The sequence below is a fragment of the Bombus affinis genome, chromosome 14 (assembly GCF_024516045.1).
Source record: "Bombus affinis isolate iyBomAffi1 chromosome 14, iyBomAffi1.2, whole genome shotgun sequence".
Lineage (NCBI taxonomy): Eukaryota > Metazoa > Arthropoda > Insecta > Hymenoptera > Apidae > Bombus > Bombus affinis.
Genome location: NC_066357.1, coordinates 9,515,470 through 9,536,937, shown reverse-complemented (window position 1 = coordinate 9,536,937; position 21,468 = coordinate 9,515,470). Strand labels below are relative to the sequence as shown.

The 21,468-nt window shown below is 34.8% G+C and overlaps 1 protein-coding gene across 3 annotated transcripts in view; it reads left to right on the top strand.

The window, feature by feature from the left end:
• Positions 1-21,468, top strand: part of LOC126924568 (suppressor of lurcher protein 1) — a 530,829-nt gene that overhangs the window by 210,401 nt on the left and 298,960 nt on the right. The window lies entirely within an intron of this gene.

Here is a 21,468-nt window from a genome sequence, read left to right as displayed (position 1 = left end):
AGGAAAGGTGACCTGATTTTGGCCTGGTTGAGAAATCTTGGTCCATTATCGTTGAAATCGAGCCCAGAAAAACGTCTATAGAAAACGATATCTTGACACCAGCGGGCAGTAAATTCGGTCGAGCGGTTTTAGAAGAACCGTAATTTTTTTGTTATTTCTTCAATCGGCCAACCGACATTTGTGAATGGAGGGTAATTTTCGTTACGTACAAAAATCGTATAATATTATCCGATCAAGAATTTAATTTCGATTTCCTTTTCTATCGATACCATTCAATTGATATTTTTGATGCAACATTAAAATGTAAGTTTCTGCCTGAGAAACTTGCAGCACAGTTTATCGACAACTCAAGCAACCCAAATAAAAGGGCAGAAGACCAACTGAGAGAGCAAGAATAAAATATATGTATCTTATGATTAATTAAAACTAAAACATACGCACCCCGTGATGTTCCTGCGATATCCCACGATGCTCCCCCATGGGGGTTGTCAGACCAGTCTGAATCATCCAAAATTCTTTTACTGATCTAGAATGGACTGTATTAGCGTACTTCTTACCTTCATATCTTATATTGGCTAATCTTAGCTTTTCCAAAGATTTAATTAATTCATATGGGAGCAACGTTCACATCGAACAATATAAAGATTAATTTTTGGGAAACGGTACCAATTACCGGGACTCGTCCCTTTTATATATCATAAATTAATTCTATTTATCGATAAAATGTTTATCCTATACTTAATTTTGTTTGTTTTAGTCTAATACATAACTGGTGAAAAGGAATCGAATAGATTGCGTAAAAGATTCTTAAACGAGCTTTTATCATGATGGTCATTTATGTTACATGGGGCGGAAGATATAAAACTATCTGAGAGAATAAAGAAGTATTGAGTATTAAACATTTATCAACTAGGATACAAAAGTATGAGATGCCTTGTAGTATATCTGACGTTTAATATGATTTTATTTGTACACGCGCAAGAATAATGATTATCCATTGGTAAAATATACCCTTTGTATTAAATATCTCATTATTAATTATAATTCAATATAATATTTTTGAAATATCAACTTAATCGCGTTACATTTGATTCTTATATAGATTTTATTAATTTTGTTGAAAATCAGAAACGTACAAGTGTAGGATAGAACGCGGCGATTAGATTATAATATTATGTATCTAAATAATACACTGCAGGACAAAATACAAGGAATGAGAATACGAACGATCTTTGAAGCACACATCGGTTACATTGTCTATCGGCTACAATACATTAACGAGAGTCGGCTTGCGAAAGACTATACCGAATCGAACGGAACAAGGGAAAAACAAGGAAAGAGGACAAGAAGCTACGTTACGAAACAGCACGCCAGCGACATCCATACATCCACTCATCAAACACGCACAGATGTCGCAGGGACACTTGAGTTTCTAACAGTTTTTAAAAGCAGAATATGCCATAAATTGTGAGAATAAATTGAAGTTTATTAAGTGAAAAAGAATATTTAAAAAATATCTTTTAATAAAATTATTAATAATTGTGCATTATTGAAGAGTACGCGAGCGTGGAAAAACTTGTGGGAGAGAAGCTCGTATTTGAGTTCAAATAATCATATTTGAACATTGAAGCCAACACCAAAATACCCAAACCACGCGACTTACAAATCGTAGCACGTACGATTAGATGACGAGATTTCGTTGCCTGTGATATGATTGCATTTGCATGCTGAAATCCAGGAGCACAGGTTGATCCCTTGGCTTTAAGCGGACACGAGAAATTAAACTCCATCCATAGTCATTGACATTGATTTTATTTAAAGCAGTGAGATGAAAATTTGAGTACCGTATTTAAAATTTAAAAATATAATTGAATAGAAATAGAATATTATTCGAATGATTTTAGGGATTTAGTTGATATTAGGTAAAATAAAATAAATTATTAATTTTACTTATCACGAATTGATATTTTTAATCGATAGCTTCAACAATTTATAACAATAATCATTTGTGCAATTTTTATGTCTTTTATAAGCTAACACTAAATTTACGCTCCTGTGATACTAGTTTTCGACTTAGAATTCTTTGGATTTATATCAAGTATCGGTTTATGTTAGAAATGGTTAGACTATGGTAGCCAAACATAAATTTGATGCACGTTAATTCTGGGTCTATCGTCGCTATCCCAAAGGGTAAAGAACTTATGTAGTATTTCAATTTGGACTGATTACAGGTTCTGAGGAATTCTTTCGTCTTTTTATTTTTGCTATCCATCATAATATTTTATAACTACCTATCAATTTTCTTAACTTAAGGTATTTAGCACTACAATATCCCTCAAAAGTAAAATACGCTAAGATTTGAAAGCCGTGTTCTTCGTGCATATCTGAGATTCTCTCTTTCTAGGAGGAAATATCTGACTGTCTGTACTTTCTACGCGCGCATACCGACAAATAATTCAGGAATGGACAGGTCGGCAACTTCACGTTATAATGTACGGCACTTTGCACGCTGAGATTACTAATATTATACGTTCACATTACTTTTATTCGAGAACGATGAGATAGAAGCACACAGCATATTAATTTTTTTGACAACTTTGCAAGAACGGGTTTTCCATAATTAATCAAAAGTCATTTTTGCAACGGTTTACTATAAGGATTACGTGTTAAAACTTCCAACTTTGAAGATGGATAGCTTCATTTCGGTAAGGCTAGGCGCTCTAAAAATTGAATCATGTACAGATAATATACTAAATAACGTATCATGAAAATTTCAAAGAAATTGTAAGTAAGTCAATCTAGGATACAAATACCCTAAGTCTATGTGCCATTGTTGTTCAACGATTGTTTATTAAATGTGTAAATCTAATATGTTTTTACACTCACAACTCTGTTTTGTGTCCAATTATTAATTTAATTAATCAGTTGCGTTGTCTTATTTCATAAAAGAGAAACATTACGTCTATTGTGCTTAATTGTAGCGAGGTTAAAAAACGAAAAGGAGCAATGATGTCGTAGATGATGCTTCCTTTCTTCGAAACACTAAACGCGTCAATGTTCGAATTGCGACGTACATAAGTACTTGAACCCGTCGTTAGTTTACATAAGTAAGAAAAATCTTTCCGCCCGTCAGGTTTCGTGGAGTCCGCGTCAATGATTTCCAAGAGAGAATTCGAGTTGCTTAAGAATTCTACTCTCCTACGTTCGCCAATTCGTAAACGACTTTAAAATCGATGGATCTCAGTCTTTGTCGGGGTCGTGCAGTTTCTGCTCGATTCCGGTCACGCGGCCAAGCCACGCGATCCTTTGACTTCTTACCACCACGATTTTCTCTCTTTTCTTGCCGTATCGGGTAACTTTGGCATGTTTCACGGCTACCAAACGCGCCTAACATTTTTCTTCGGCGATCAGCCGGTACCGTGGAATGTCGGTTCCATCATCGAAATGGAACTCCGAACCGTGTCGTCGGTCACTGTGCGCCGAATAGAATTTTAAGGCTTTCTCATGGCGTTCGATTGTTCGTTCGATCGTTTCTCCCTCTAATTTTTCTAGTTTTCCTGTGTTCTCGTTTAATGTTACCCGCGTGATGCACTTAATCGTTGCTCGATTCTTTCGCAACTGTTTTCAACGTTCGCCGAAATCGTACATGGCTTTGGAAATAATGGCTTTTGCTGAAAAACCTTTACCATTTTACCTTTCATTCTTTTTTCAAGAGCGCGCAGTTAAGAACATTATGTTTTATATGAAAATTGATGCTTTGTGCTGGAGATTGGTTGAAAAGAAGCAAAGTCCGGGATTTTTTAGTGGCTAATCTACCGAGAGAGGTTTTAATTATTCAGTATTCTGCGGAAATTCTAATACGATTTTACTTTGAATACAAGAGAGTAAAATATCCTATTTTTTCTTTTAATGCATTTGTGTACTTTATTAGTTTCATTAATTTCATTGTAGCGAACATATATTTTTACGTATATAAATATACGTTTGTTTCGCGTATAAAGCGTATCGTGATATACGTAAAGAAAAGTGTAAAAGAAAATGAAGAAACAGTGAAGCAATAGTTCTTTCAAAGTTAAGTGTTTGCGAAAAGCAAATAATCAAAAAATAAGACGGTAAAAATAAATGAAATAAAGTGGTACGCAGTAACACGTTACTCCTGCTTTTCGAATTACGATTTATTCTTATTCTCGTCGTTTCCTCCCGATCTCGTGCTCATCGATTTTCTACACGTATAAGGATGAGGGTCACTGTCCGAACATGCCCGCACGCCCTTCTACCATTTATTCTTATTTCTTTATATACAGTAGTCCTTGGATAAGCGAACCCATTTTTCTGCAGTTAAGACTTTTTATAGTCGGATACATTTTTTCTTTTTAATCAATCATTGATGAATGACTATCGACCTTCGCAGAGTCGATCTAAACACGCGTCTACGCTACGTAGCAAATCACCGTATGCAAGAAAGTCATGAAAGTTATTTTTACAGATGGAAAAATACAAATAGCGTAAAGGATCGAACGCAATTTGTGTAAAGGATCCGACGTATGAACGAAAGACGCATTATTATTTAGGCTAGAATTGGATATCACAGAGAAACGCAACTAAATTTATAAGAAAAACGAATAATAAAAATTTTATATTTATAAGAATTTGTCAGAAAGGACGATAATAAACGTTTCGCAATAACCACAAAATATAATAACAAATTATTAAGTAAGATTAGAAAAAGCTACGTGTAAGAAAGTTTAAATATGTTTACGGATATGTATGTTGAGCAGAAATGGATTTAACATTTGCCATAAATACATCGAAAGATTATATGAATCGGTGCTGAAATGCATGACGAGAATTTTACGAAATAAAAGCATATAAGATACTAAAAACAATTTTTTATACATACCTGCATAAAACAATTCATGTATCTGTCACAGTTTCTGAATTATGTACGATTTTCGCTACATCGATTCATGATTATTTTTTTACGCAGTATTTAAATGGCGAGGCGTTTTCTTTTAATTTTCTACAGTAATAAATTGTGCTACACGATACGATTCTCCAAAGATAAAAGGCAGGTAAATTTATTACATAGAAATTATGAAAATATTAAATTTACGAGGTGTGCTATTTTTCTGTCACGGAATAAAAAAGAATGGCAAAGAGGGAAAGTGTGTAGGTAGATGAGTGAGTACTGAAATTAGGGGAAAAGGGCCCTGAATTTTGGGCAAGTCAGTTATAATTTGCATACGCGACGTTTCATTATACAGAAAATTGAGACGAGGACTTTATTTTATCTCTATAATGATCGTAGCGTGGAACCTTCTGAACTAATTGTAAGTGTTTATACTATCCAGGTAATATGCATGTTTATCATTCATAAGAATATGCAGGATTCCAAAGATAGCTAGGGAAATTCTTAAAAGAGAAAATTTTAAGAAAAACCACCGGGATAAAATATCGAAATAATAAGATGTATATTCATAGTTGAAATAACAATAAATTGTTCTGATGTTCCATGAGAAATAACAAAAATGATACAATTCAAATATTTACAAAGATATAATTGCAACAGAAGCATGACTAGTACTTATTGGAATTTAAATAAAATTACTTTAATCTTTATCCCAATTTGCTTGAATTTATACGTCAAATATCTTCTAGGAACGAGATTGAAGGTACAAAGAACATACTGTAGACGGGCAAAAGCTACGAAAACACGTAAAGGATTTTCATTAATTCGTGCGGAGTAGCATCAGCCCCGTGTAGTAAATTCCCTCTGTTCTGCAAACGCTGTTCCCGATGCTTTTTCTTTGCGCGCGTATTTTAACAAGACATTTATTCCGCTAGGACGTGAAAAACCCGCAGATAATATCTCGATTTTTACAAGAATACATTACGACGACAAGCATACGATCATTTTAGAACGAAACTTACTATTCCGCTGATAACGTGCCACCGAAGAGAATAGTTAGAAAGGGACCTTTCCGTACGAATCGGATTAAATTTCAAAGAATTCGTGTGAGAGAAGTTCAGAAATAGAAGGGAACGTTTTTTCGTTCTAAGATGGTCTTCTGTTTTAAAAGCGCAGAACATCAAAAAGTAAGAAAGTTTAGTCGATGTTAAAGATCGTTAAATGCTTTGAAATTTTCTCAATCTCGCTAGCGCCACTTTGTTTCTTGCTTTCCTTTCTTCTTCTTTTCACTGGTAACCAACTGTGTCGATCGAAAAATTCACTCTATAGTAATCGAAATGATCCGCAGATATCGTTAAAAATTAATGACTGTTCCAGCCACGGCCTAGCCGCGCAATATCTTTCATTCTACCTTTATCCGCAGTTCTTTCTCTCACCAGCTTTCGTCTTATATTATTTTCAAGCATTATATTTCCAAAACCAGTTGCAGCTTGCACATTGTACCGTACCGGAGTGTAAGATTACAATTCGAATTTTATTTAACGAGGTTTCACGATGAGAAAGACGGTTGGCATAAATTCCAGATAATTATCAGATGCTTTGCACGCTGCGTAACGTACTCTTAAAAGTACGCGCAATTTTACCTGCGAGCCGTATATAAGTGGAAGTTTGTCGGTCGAAGTACGAAGCTGTAACCGCGATGTCTTTTGCGGAGGAACGCCGGCAACTTTGGAACCGCGCCACAATTATAAAATAGAAGCTGAAAGTTTCCACAAGACAAAGGCTGTGCCCCGTCTCGCCGTTGGAAAAACACTTCGCGGCGCCGAGCCGTGGCGAAATTAATTTCGCTGCTTAACGCACGACTTTTATATGTTGTACGGGATCTCAAGCTTAAATGGGCTCCGCGTAAGCTGCCGCTCTACGTACATACAGAGCTGCATTTCCCGGGCTGGCTAACGGTCGTGACACAAAGCGAAGTCTCTCTGTCCGTCTCTTTCTTCGTCGCCTTCGTTCGTCTTTTTATCTTACACCGACCACGTTACACCTCGGGCGAATGTCTTCAAACGGTTCCGTGGGACGTACCAGACTCTCCGTTGAAAAATTGCCGCATTCTTTTTTCCTGGGCGTTCGTTGAATTAAAGAAGCCAATGAACGAGAAGCTTTTTTGGACACTTTTTTAAAGCCGACGGTAGAAATTACGCGTTCCCTGTCGATAAGTTGGAATCCGTAGCTGTTGATTTTCGACAGATACACCTTTGATCGTTTAGATCGATTTCTTACGGCAAAGATCGGCTGGATAGAAATGTAATGAATGTAAAAAATATTAATTGACGATGTTGACATAATAGAGCCTGAAGTTATGTACTTGTGTCATTCGAGTATGAAATATCAAACAAAGTAAATGTTTCATTTGATAGGAAAGTAATGAGATAATTGGAAAAAATATTATTTCCTTATTTATTCGTTTCAGAATAACATTTAACCAAATAAAATTGTGCTGATTATTGTATTTGCATACTAATTAAGTAGCTTCAAGAAGATTAGATTTTGTATAATTTAGTAGCATTTGGTAGTACTTTGGTAGCACTCTCAACAGCATAGATGTATATAATCTTTTTTCAAATAAAGTTTCGATTGCACACATGTATACGAGCGGTGGAAAAAGTAACTGTGGAAGGCAATGCTGCAAGCAAGGATAAGTTGATGAAAAGAAATGTATTCCGTTTGAGGGTTTCGTTTTCGGGAAAATCAAGTTTGGAAATTCGTCGAGTACATGAACACTCGTCTAACTACCAGCCGAACTATTCTATCTGAACTACTTCAAACTCGATTTCATCGAAAACGAGACCTCAAACGAAAATTTGTATTTTACATTTTCTTTGCTTGTAAAATAGCTTGATTGTATTACCCTCGTTCAATCAGAAATTAGTCAAAAGCACGTGTACTCGATGAATCTCCAAACTCGATTTTCTACGAAAATGAGGCTTCGAACGAAAAACTCTACTTCCCTTTTGTACCGATTTCATTTCAACTTATTTTTCCTTCCAGACAAGGTAATTCATTGCAACTTAAAGTGAGAATCATTTTGCACTCTTAAGTATTTCCATTTATGCATAAAATTATTTAGAAAGTCTTTTTTATAACAATTAATCGTTACAATACAATCGTAGTAGCGACTATAGCGAAATTATAATTTTAAATGGTGATAAGCCTCCGTAACTCCGTGTTAACAGCGTTCTTATTTCTAAACTGTAGATCCCTGTTACAGAATGGAAAGTCCACATTTTTTCGGATGATATTTACGCAGCTCTTAGCTTCGGCTCGTGCTTTTTGCGAAAGGAACGTGTTACAAAATGGAAAAATTACTGACTATTCACCATATCCAAAACCTCTTCTGTTAGAATATCGATAACTATATCCGAGGACTAAAACGTGTCAAATAAAAAATTCTTTTTGATCCATAGACTGCGATCTATCAGTTAAAATGTAACGTAGAGAAAGAATTTATCTACCGAAAGGAATCGATAGAACTACATATCTTTTTTCAAACGTAAAAAAGAAAAAAACAATTTCACAAAATGGAGTTAATATTTTGAAACAGACTTGAACTTACAGATATGTATATACGTTTAGACAAAGTAAATTAACCTTTATTTAATGAATAGCTACGGTGTATAAATCACGGCCTGGCAACGACGAATCCCAAGTAGGTACACAATGCATCAAAAGGGGCACAAGCTGCCGCAATGGAACTCTATCTACACGGAAAACTCATGAAATATGTATACAATTTATGGTGTACATTGTCGTATACGTAAGACGGTATTTCTGAAAGGTTATCATAAGTTCCAGACAATTTTTCCCTTAACCTGTGATCATATTATCAATGACGGAATAAAAATAGCAGCTAAGATACGAAAAGAACAGATAACCAACGAATAAAATAGCCATTGTAATAAGAGGAGCGGCAAGTACAATGTAGAAAGGGAAAGGTAAAGTAGAGGAATGGACAGAGAATAATACGTTTGAGCAAGAGCAAAATTGTCTGCGACTTATAACAATTGTCTAGAACGCCGTATCTTTATGACACTGGCTACGGTGTTACGCAGCCATGATATCCAAGAAGGTTTTCGTAAGTTGCAATTTCCTTCTGCATCGAGAAGACCATCTTTTCCATTGGCCTTTAAAATGAGAGGATCTGCGAACGAGAAAACGAGCTCGAGGAAAAGAGAGGAATTTCAACTTAAAAAGAAAATAATATACAAAGCTTAAGAAATATCCGTACACAGGTACAGTATCTGTCAAAAGTATTCGGCCAGTTGCTTACTTTTGACAAGATATATTTTGATTCAGAAACTACAATCGACTCAAAATGCGATGATTTAGTTCTTTGCGATCATCTGTAGTTACGTGTAGCATATTACAACTCGATTAAATTGATTTTCTAAAGTGAATATATAATGATAAAACTGATCTTTGTAATTTTTGTACCTCATAGAACTATCTTCTTTTATTTATAAGCCTGATACCTGGCAAACTCTTTGTCTGTAGATTCTTTGATCGTTGAATTGAATTATGAGAGAGATTAAGAAAGTTAATGTAAATAGATATGAAGATTCTCGGTTCATAGGACTCAGAATTCACATACTGTTACTATAAATCGGCCAAAGTGTTCTGTATACTTATGAGCGATAGTGTACGTTACGATAAGAAAAATTCTTCATTTAAATTGGATAACAAAAATGTTAATTTCTATTGGCTTTACTAAAGAATATAAGACACGGATTTCCAGTTGGCTAGCCATTTCAAATACTTTAGTCTTCGCATCAACGAACAATGAACTCGCTTACACAAACTCCTCTATCTTTGTCGCTGGTCGGGCAAGGATTGCGTAATTAAATTACGTTTAAATACGCAGCTACATTTGAATACGCAGCAGTAAAGGGCTGGCAGAGAGAAAATCGAGAATTTCCACGTCACAATAGCTTCGAGATAATAAAACGTATTCAGAACGTTCGGATGGAGTCCGCGTTTTCGTACGCGTTTCCTTTGAACTCGAAATGGCGGAGGAACAAAAAGTTGCGACGCTTTTTCTTCTTGCAGGGGAATGAGAAAAAAAATCCTCGTCACTTCATTCGCGAAGGAAATCTGGGCCAAGTGGAGGCGTTTGTTTTTATTCCCAATAATAGAGAAATGCAAAGGCGGCGAAAACCTGTTGTCACCCTAGACCTTGATAAACGAAGGGAATATTATTCTTTCGATTATCGCTGCGATCGTTCGAGTGAACAAATTATACGGATTTTTTTATTGACACGTAATTAAGACTCCAAATTTTTGAATTTTCTTCTGTGCGGCAGGAATCTGTTTGATCAGCGAAAAGAGGACGATTCAACTATCAAAGAGGTAAGCGAAGATTAATGAGAAGGCAGCGATCGCAGCCGTAATCGTTCACTCAGCTATTCTTCGTGATGAAAGTCGGATTTGTATCGGCGTGATTTTATACAACAATGCGTTCACGTGAAAGTATATAGGTTTGAGTACATATATACACGGTGGACGTAAATCGCAGTATCGTGAATGTAGCATAATCGAAGTCGGGAAGCTTCTATGGCTCGGTAGAAGACAAAATTAAAGAATAAGAGTCGTCAGGTATAGAATTGGAAATTGACAGCTATGATGTCTGGTTTTCGGGAGAATTGAGTGTAAACACGTTTAGTTTACGCTTAGTCCCATACAGCATACTCGACAAATTTCCAAACTCAATTTTCTCGGAGGCCGAGACTTCGAGCGAAAAAATTGTATTCGATGTTTTCAACATATTTTCGCACGTAGAATAATCTCCTGCCAATTAATCGCCTTTCGTTACAATCTTTGTACTATAAATCTGTACACGTTTATAAATCGATTTTATCACAAGCTGAAGTTGTGCTCTGTGTTAAGCAAATAAAACTTGTAAACTGAAGCAAGTAAAAGACACTTGTTTTTAAGCGGATTGTATTTCGCTTATGTGACAAATGAAATCCTCTTTTGTCTTAAGTATATGTTCCTCGCAAAGTGGAGAGCTATTTATCTTTGAAAGTAATTTCAAATCTTTGAATAGAAGCTCGTAACTTATCAGAGAAGAGATATTTGCGTTAACGCGTCGTTGGTTTGAATTAAAATATTTCTTACTTGTTGTGTAACGCGAGTACCGTTATATGCGAACTAAAAGATCTATTTGCCTATTTAAATCTCTATTTATTATTGTTACGGATTAGTTATAGTCTAATACAGGTAAATTTTTTGATACTCTCGCAATTATATTTCTCATATTATTTTTAATGTCGTTGTGTTTAAATGAAACGAGTATATAGGATGTCGGTGTTGAATGTATTATTAAATATTATTTTAAACGCGTGTAAATATTTATACAATATTATTCAGGAGCACCAAGTAGAATAAAATCAGATTTTATACGCTGTCTCGAAGACTCGATGAAAGAGCAAAATTAAAAGCTTAGTCAAAGCCAATGGTTAGATACGATACCTTAAAACATCAAAAGCTCGTTACGCTTGTCAATCCGCAGCTTCGTATGTGCAATTGTACTTTTTTCTTTTAAGGCAGATAACATCGATGAAAGGAATCGAATATCTCTGACATTTTGATAATTTTCTAAAGAACTTTTTCACAGAGGTACAGATAGAATATGGTTGAATTGATAGATGAACGACAGTCGAATGATGCATATAACGAGGAAAAGATTTCCAGCTGAAAGAATAATCGGATAAATTTAATTTTCAGATCTTCGTTGGGTCAGTTCAGTTTCAGTCAAAGTAATTTTTCCCTGCGCCAAGCTATGAAGCACTTTCGTGCAGCTTCCGGCAATGCAATTTCCGTAAACTCAACGTGGATTCCCCTTTTTTTCTTTTTCCTTTTTTTTTTTTTTTGCGGAACTTTGCAGAGAAACATGGAACAGTTCCTTTTTGGCAATTAATGTTACCACTGATCTCTAGATTCTTCCTGGATCGTCCTGTTCGTGTTTATCGTGTTGAATCTTCGCATCTCACTGTGACAGTGTATATTTTTAATTTATCGTTAGGCTACGTACATTTACGCAAATTAATATTTTTATAGAGGCTGTTAGATAAATTCTAACTATATTTCTTATCAGTTAAGTAGGAAATTCTTACGATTTACTTGTCAAAATGATTGACTAAATCATCAATGCTACTGTTATCAATTTTCACGAAGGAAGGGGATGATAACGATCCCTGTAATTCTACATATAGGATTTTTGAGAAATTTTAAAAGATGTTTCAATCTTGAGAATCAAGAGTTCCAGACATGTATTTATAGAATTTATCTTCACCCCTTTTCCTCTCCGTAGGAAAAGCAAAACACGATATTGAAATTTGATCATCCATTTCCATTACACCGTATGTAGCGTGCACATATCTCTTAATGCTGATACGACCGAGATATTTTACGGAATATTTTACATCTTTACACATTTTTCTACCCGCTTCTTACCTCTTTATTCGTACATATTTCGTTTAACTACGTGTGTACTACTCTTGCGTTTTAGTTTCGTAAGTTTGGTTTTTTGATAGCCTTGTAATTATGCAAATTTCTAATGACTTAAATTTATTCCGTATCGTTGAACATTTCATAAAATAATCTTGCACATCTATGTTTTATGATCACTTATCTTCTTTATAAAATAATCTACCATTACCTTTATTCTGGTTTATCAACTTGAATGAATTAATATAGTCGCACAATCGCATATCATTTCGAACTGGACGAATAAACAAGCGTTAAATAGAATTACTCGTAATACTGTATCTTAAGCTGGATTAGAATTAGCAAAATGTTTCGAGTGGTAAAGCACAACTATATATAATACCTACATACATAAGGTGAAATGTTCATAACGAAAAATACAAAATTCGCCAAATAGAAAAGAAACCCGCTATTATGTACAGAACAAAAGGATTAACACGTTTATTGTTGACAAAGCCGTCTTGTAACTGGATAAAGTTACAGCGGACATATAAAGGTCTTTATATTTTACTACTTTCCCAGCGTAATAAAATAAGATTACTTAGTCTGGGTTTATAAGGATTGCCAGCTTTATAGCGCAGTGAAGGGCAAAGAAAGAAGGTCTCCATTGCAGTGGCCACCTTTGCCACTGGACTTTAAGGGGACAAGTGTTTTAATTAGTCCCGTGTCTCGCGATACTGTGTTAGTTTTGGGTATGCTCTCTTTTAACGTGCAAAAAATCCATGTCTCTTGCGATACTTAGTTCGTTCGTTGTATGTATTACACGGTTATAATGTTTCCTTCTATGTTTAATTAGAATTTCCGCTTGTTAATTAAAATTTAAAAATATAGAATTAGTGAATTGAATTAAGAAACATTATGTCACCTTAGTATCGTGAAATAAAAATTGATAGTAATATCAAGAAAATCATGTTTTTATAATAAACATTATATTATAAACATTTAGCTTTCATTTTCCCAGGTAAAATATAGTTATTGAGTCCACTGGAATTTTCTAATTACTACGAGAACTCCAAAAGTTACTGCATTATATCGATATTGTATATGAGATTCATTTGGAAATTAACAGCGTAACGAGCCAAGAAATGTCCCGCGCCCTAATGCAAATGCTATTAGTACTCATAGTACATTACTGTTAATATACATTAGCTACGTAGTTAACTGATTGCATTTTTTGTAAATCGCGTTCTAAGGAATCCTAACACTTGCAGAGTGTCAAATTAATTACAAAACAAGAAACAAAAAAAAAGTAGAATATTTTAAAAAAGTAAAAGAATTTGCATGTCCGAGTACAATTGGGAACTTAATCCCATGGATCATCGAAGGCTCTAAATTTGACCGAAACTTCGGAAAGAGTCGAGGGCATTGTTCGTGCGGGCAAAGAAGAGGATCGGAACGATGAGCTCCGCGGAAGTGGAAACGTTCGCTTGCGCGGTATTACTCACAAGGAACATTTAAACCTCCTTTTCCCTCCTCCTTTTCTATTCTTGTTAGCGCGGACAAAGCGTTTAAGATGGTAAAAAACGGTACTCATCGCGGATCTTTTGTAAACCGTTCACATCGAGCGACTCACCTGGAAAGGACTCGCGGTAAATCTTTCAAGATTTCGCGCAGTGCAGCGGCAATGCAGACAGGAAGATACTTCTCTTGTACGTACACTGGTGACCATAAAATACTTATTAGGGCGCCAGTCGATGTACAAATGAAAGGTACGAAGGTACAAATGAAATGCTTTTCATTGCTCTTATATTCTAATTATTTTATTAGAAATCTATTATTTCATTCGCGTTATACGAACCTTATAATATGAAATATTATACGAAATAAAATTTGGTAGAATTTTTCGATAAATGTAAGGAATAGAGACGTTCTAGTATTCACAGCCGACTGTGTACGTCGATCTAATCATCTTGAAAGTTAGAAAATCTAGAAAATCATTTAAGTAGTTGTCAAAATATAATCTGCCAGTCTTAATGCAACTTCTATTAAACTTATAGACATCACAGTCAATTTCCCTAAGGTGCGTGGAAACTTGATAGACGTTGGCGTAGAACGTTCAGAATCGTGAAGCACAGTGACGTACACGCGGTGGAAAAATGCGTCACGAGTCAAGCAAGAAATCTTAAGGTGTCACGGTTCTAACGTGACACCGTAAGACGTGCGAGCCTGTCGTAATAACGCGACGGTTTCTTCCTCGTCTGAGTCTCGCGTGTCATGGATATACCATTAAAACGAATGCGAAGATTATGCAAGTATGTATGTATATATGTGGCACGTTGCCATTCAGGATCCTCCGAGACACGATTCAGCACGTCCGAGGGACGCGTTTCAAACTTGATTCCATTGCGAACTTTCTTAACTTTTGAACCGCGTATGATCCCTGCGAGACGTCACTGTGCTTTCTCCTACTTTTCTTCTATACACCTAACTCTTTCCTTTATTTCATTTGTTTCACAATTCCCCCCTGCTTTCGTCTTTTCTCATTCTGTTTTCTTCCATTATTTCTCAACTTATTCTCAACTTTCGTCTATTTTATATTTCTTTCCTTTCGTTTTATTTCCTTTCTTTTCGCTAGGACCTTCCGTTTTCATTCCTACTCTCTGGTTTACTTTCATTTTCGTCGGAGAATGTTTGAAGATGTGACGCAAAATTTTATGCATCGACAGGTCGGCATGCGCGACACCTCCGGCATTGCGGCGGCGTGTAAAATATTCAGATGAGATCCGCCGGAACGTTGCCTGCTGAATTTCGTGTACCGTATAATACCTGCGTATCGTGAAACGTATTACGGCCGTACGATTTCGCGACAACGAGATTTTGTTCCTTCTCGACTACGGTTCCCTTTTGGTACTGGCTTTCTCCTCATATTTCCATCCATTCGATGTAGTTTACATCGGATCAAAAGATCGAGATAAATGTAAATATCACGCTGAGAGCGAAATGTGCATGTAAAACAATTATAAATATGTACAATGTGAAAATCATGGGGGAAACACATTTTCGATGAATACATTTTTGTTTTTTTTTTTTTTATTCTAGTTGTGTTTAATTCTATTTCAATGTAAAATCGACAAAAATAATATAATTCGCGATATTTTATGTAGTTAGAGGTATAAGCATTAAGACAAACAATATTTTGATATCTTCCGATATTTTGGAATTTAATATTTTGGCAAGCAATATTTTTAAAGTTATCAAGAGGCAAAAAAGGACATATGTTTAGTCCAACAATCAAATAAAGGGACAATCTCTGTAACGCGAGGTTAATTAGCGACATACTGGATTTTAAATAATAGTTTTTAGAATTTTAGTGCTCGCGTATGAAAAATGGAAAATGTGGCCTATCGTGTTCTTCCTCTGTAGTCTTCGTATGTAATAATTATAAAATCTATTGATCGATAAAATCTACGTTGTATTTTTCTGCCTGGGTGAATACGTAATAATTTACAATCCAATAGTTATTGTATGAATAAATAACGTCGGTGCGTTGTAATTTTTCATAATATATGTACAACATGAAGTACTTTCATATCATGTTTGAATAAAATTTAAGAGAAATTCTTCGTCGATGATATTTTGAATAATTTATCCACGTTCAAATCATTATTCATTTCATGCGTGAATTTGTCTTAACCCTGTTGCGAGATTTCTGAATTTCTATATTTCAATTTTGCTCTCGTTTTAACAGATGAAACATATTTGTAATATCTTAACAAAATGTTTAATATAAAGTTATAATAAAAAATCACGCGTATCAGTAACTATTTACTCTTATCTTGCACATGAGTCGGATATTTCTTAACGTTAAAAAAATAAAATTGGGCCGTAAATGTCCGGAATGACACGGTAGGGCTAATAAATAAAAGAAAAATTTCCATGTGTGTATGTATATAAATCAAAAGTCACTACGATATCCATTAATCAGTTTCTAATAAATTAACGAATAGCAGATCTAATACTTACCGTTTATAAGAAAGAATTATTCACAATTATGATATGTACTATATTCTACAATGTGTATTTTATTTGAAAGAATAAGAAAATCAAATATGCACTGAATATACATGTATTTCTACGCGTCCCAGAAGATCTACGAGACTGCAAACTTTAAATTCTTATAAAACGTGTGTAACATATGTTAGGATATCGTCAATCTTTGAGTTTCATATTTTGCCTAACGAACGAAAACGTTTTTTTGAATATCTCTTTTTCAATGACAGGGATATGCAAACTCAGAGGAAAGTTCTTGTCGATTTTCAATGTTTGACATCGTGTTCCGCGTTCACTTTGCCGTCGCAGTTTTCGATAGTCTCCCGCCGCCGCGTAAAATGGAAAAGTTGGAAGCGTGGGAGGAACAGAAATTTTTGCCGAGTGGAATTTTCAGATCGTGCTTCGCACGAGCCGGTCAACGGTTATGATTTTCAAGTATGCCTCTTCTCTCCGTATTACCAAATTCTGTATTCGACGGGACAGACTGCACTAATTTCTTGGATATAAAAAAGTGAAAAACGTTTATCAGTTTAATTAAAGTTTTATACCCTAAAAATTAGAAATAAATTTTGTTCGAGTTTTACACGTTAAAGATTTTAATGAGAAGCGAACAGTTCCACCATAATTAATAGAGCATTCCACCGTATTAATTTACACGCAGGTTTTCAAAGTATTGTATATACAATGAACTTGAATTTTGTTCGCTGTATTACCGCTTTTATATTAATGTTTTTGCGATCAAGTGGAACAGAATGACATAAAACGTGTAGAAATATTTTATAATCATCAGAATAGTTTTGACAGAAATCGAATTTATACATACATACACACATACACACACACACACACACACACACATATATCACTATTATAAGAGTCATCATCTCTCAAGAGGTGAAAAATTTGTTTAATCTTTATTTTTAAATATAATCTTAACAAATTTTGGAAAATGAACGTCAGTATTTTTATGAAAAAATACTGGCCCTCTAAAGAGTGAAACTGATTCTACGACGTTTATATTTTTGAATTATCAATACCCTGATAGGATAATACTCTACTACTAACGATAACGGATTCACGAAGCAGTGGGAAGAAAACAGCCAATGTTGGTGAGCCATAAAGGCATCCTGTTCCTCCACGATGACACAGGACACACCTACGTAATGGTATATATACACGCAAAAGGAGAATTGTTCTTCTAATATTTCTGTTTCGGATGGATACCTTGGATGGATAATCTACAGCAGCTATGAAAAGTATTGCCACATGCTATTATTTGTCCATTAAGTCGCTTTTCCTCGTCAGGTTTCATATTTCATTTTCGCAGCGTCAAATTTCAGTGCTTGTATACTTAACAATATATAAGTCGTTTCTTAAACAATAACAATTACACTGAGCCATTCTGTGCGTCTCTTTGTCCATACGTAGATGTAGATTACAAAAAAATTAAAAATAAAAGATAAGAGATAATTGATATTTTCAGGAAAGATTTTGCTGGGGAAAATGGGTAAAGCAGGGGGTTAACATGTTGAATATTTATTCGCTTGTTGCACTGACTTCCGAAAAGTGTACCGAGATAACGGAAATTCATTTCGGTATTGCTCCTAGGATAGATAGGTGAAATGAAATGGTTAAAGAAACGGTAACTGGAGTAGTCAAGCAATATGCCAGAGATTATCTGTCAATGGATTCGAGCAGCCAATATCCGTGCTGCACTGCAGCCCGTTTAGTTTATGTTATTTCAAAATGAAGTACCGTTCAATAAATTCAGCTTTGCCTATCAAATGCACAAATCAATGAAGAGGAACGATCGATTGTTTGCAAAGGATCAACGACGATTCCGTTTTGCAAACGCCGGGGACTGTGGCAATCGAGAAGAAAAGCAGGATTTAAAAGAGTGTGTACTTTTGCAAGATAAAATCGAGCTTTATTTCTTTTATATATTTTAATACTGTATATCTCAAGCATATATTTGTTCAAAACTCTATATTTGCTAAAACATATAAAATTCTGGATTCGGTTCTATGACAACGCAAACATTTCAATATGCGCGTACAGATTCGACGTGCGCGGAGCGTAAAATTACGCTGAAAATTTTAATCAAGAGTCTCCTCTCTGTGAGGCGGTACACAATGTTCTAAAGCCGATTTATGAAGATGTTTCGTAAGATGCTGTATTAAAATTACATGGAAGAACGTGTACAAAATACCAGCGAAACGTTGAATGCTGGCGTTTATACCGCACCAAGCATTTACGCTGCGGCTTAAAAACTATAGAAATCACTTTTTATGTATGAGCGAGCAATACACGTATATGGATGTATATTGCAGAAGTAACGTTTAACGAAGACTTCTGCTTAGTATTAAGGATTATTAAAGGATCGAGTCTCGTTAAATGGCCAAGAAGCAAGAAACGACGCTTAATATAAAAGACTAAGATGTCCTATTGATGTCATACGCTACGTCATGCGACATACATTTCGGAGGAAACAAGAGAACTTCCGACCGTGCTCATCAGATTCTGAACATAAAACCGGAGAATGTGATAGAATAGACTTTCTGAAAGAATAGAGAGCTTATCAGATGATCTTTGAGTAATTTTAGCAATAAAACTACATAGTGATAGAATTCAGTTCGATACGTACTTGTTTATAAATCTAAATTACATCCGATACCCAGGATTCGTCTGTTAAAAAATGTTGATGAGCTTAAAAAGTCCAATAGGAGGACACCGAAGGAAAAAAGTTATGAATCGCAATATCTGTCGTTTTGAATCAACTAACTTTGTATCGGAGTATATTTTAAAAACACAATTGAAAACCCAAATACCATAAATATGTCATCCAATAACCATGAAATTTTAAAATTCGAAATACGTAATCATCTAAAAGTATCACCGTTTGCAGCAAAGATTCACGAGTCAACCAAGAGTTTGAGACATTTTCTTTGATCGTGTAGTTTATTTAAAAACGTTAAAAGTGTTCCAAGCGAAAGGCAACGTTAAAAGCCCTCGAATGAAAAATTATGAATTAAAAAGCAACTGATCACAAGAAATTCTCATCGACCTCGCTAACTAACCGCACGAACACTGAGCACTTTGTCGACACAGTTTCGCAAGCGGTTGCTCACAGCCGCCGTCACAATAAGTTAACTAAAATTCGAAGGGGGAAAGCGGGGACATGGAAGCTCGAGAAGCGGTGGATATATGCGATAACTGAAATTTTCATCGGTCGAAAATTTTACGGGTTGTCGGGTTATGGTCCAAGTTGTCAGAAAAAGCATTCGTGCGTACACCAACGCTCGAAACGGAGAATATCAGCGTACGCGACAAGCGAGTAGAAACTGTGCATCTAACTATCCTTTAACATCGCAAAATTAAATTCATGACGTTCCCTTGCCTTTCGTATATAACATCGTTGCATTATGTTATTGCGTCCATCGCGCGTGAACTAGCTTTCACTTTTATTAATTCGAAGAAGCTTTTACTCGTAGACTGTATTTTTCAAAGCTTTGATGATTCGTAATACGGCTTACAGAACTGAGAGAAAAATATTTAAAAGGATAGTAATTTAATTAAAACGCTAGTAATAATATATTTTATTCTATTCTATAATATGTCTATTTGAAATAAGTTCGTATATTACTAACTTTAAGTACAGATTCCAAAGAAATAAAGACAATTGATAATGACGTAGTTGTCTTGGTAATGAGATTTATGAACCAAACATGTGCATAACTGAGTTTCCGTTTATTTTGACAGTATAACTCATTTATCCTAAGATGGCTTTATTAAATTAAGTTATAACGAAGGTAATGTACTGTAATGTTGTTACAAGTGTCGGAAGTTCTATAACTCCATGACATGATATAGAGTAATCGATCTTTGTGTGTTGCTACCTTTATAGAAGTCTGATGCCATAATCGTGCTTGATGATTAATTATAAATGTTATGATTGCTAAATTATCTTAAAGAATTAATATAAGCAGCAATTCTGTAAATTAAAAGAAATATAGGGAAAATCATAATACACGTTCAATATTTCGCAAGCAATATGGAATATGTATTATCCCTTTGTTATTTTATTCTATTATATTATGAAAATTAAATAAATAATACGACATTAGATAGGTAATTCAACGTGTGAAATATATAGGAAAATTATGATTATAAGATTTCTACTTCCTAAGCATTTTAGTATAATAGATATTCCTGTCCTGTGTAGACCGTTAAACTTTCACTTTCTTCAGTTTCTTCACTTTCAAAACGAGTTTCATGGATTCTTTTTCGCGCCCTTGCGACACCGTATGCTAATGCTCGACGACATGAATATGCATGGGAAGCACTTAATAGCGTCGTGTCATTTAACTGCGAGACTGCAACTTCCCAAGTCCTTTCAGAATTTTTAATAACTGGCCTTTCTAATTTTAGTAATGAGAATTTAAGAGCGCACCGTCTACGTTTTTATCAGAATCTTTTATTTTAATTATTCATTTTCGCAGCAGCATTTCAAAGGAAACGATCACTGATAGATAACTTCCCTTAATTTTAAACGAAATACAGACAAATATTTTTCTTACTTTAAAAGTTAACAGTTTGCAAATAATTATACTTACGGAGAAAAATAGTAATTCTTGCCGATTTATTCGTGGATCAAAATGACTCGACATTGTACTGTTAATTTGTAGGCAAGTGCTGGATCAAAGGAACGTAAATTCTGTTATGTGGAATCCTGCCATGATCCAATTGAGATCTTTGAAAAATTTACGCATAGTCAAGCGCATAATATTATATACTTTATTATATTTCCAAAATTGCAATAGAAGAATGTTTGAAAAGTTAAATTGAAGAGTTTTACTTGAAATTCTTTTTATGTATTTGCAATAATTTGCTAGTGTCCAAATAATTACAGCCGGTAGTGTATGCAACAAATCATAGAATTTCCCTAAATGGACATTTGTCACGTATAATATAATTTATTAAATTTGTATATACGTGTCTGTCAAAATGAATATCAATTGGTTATAGGC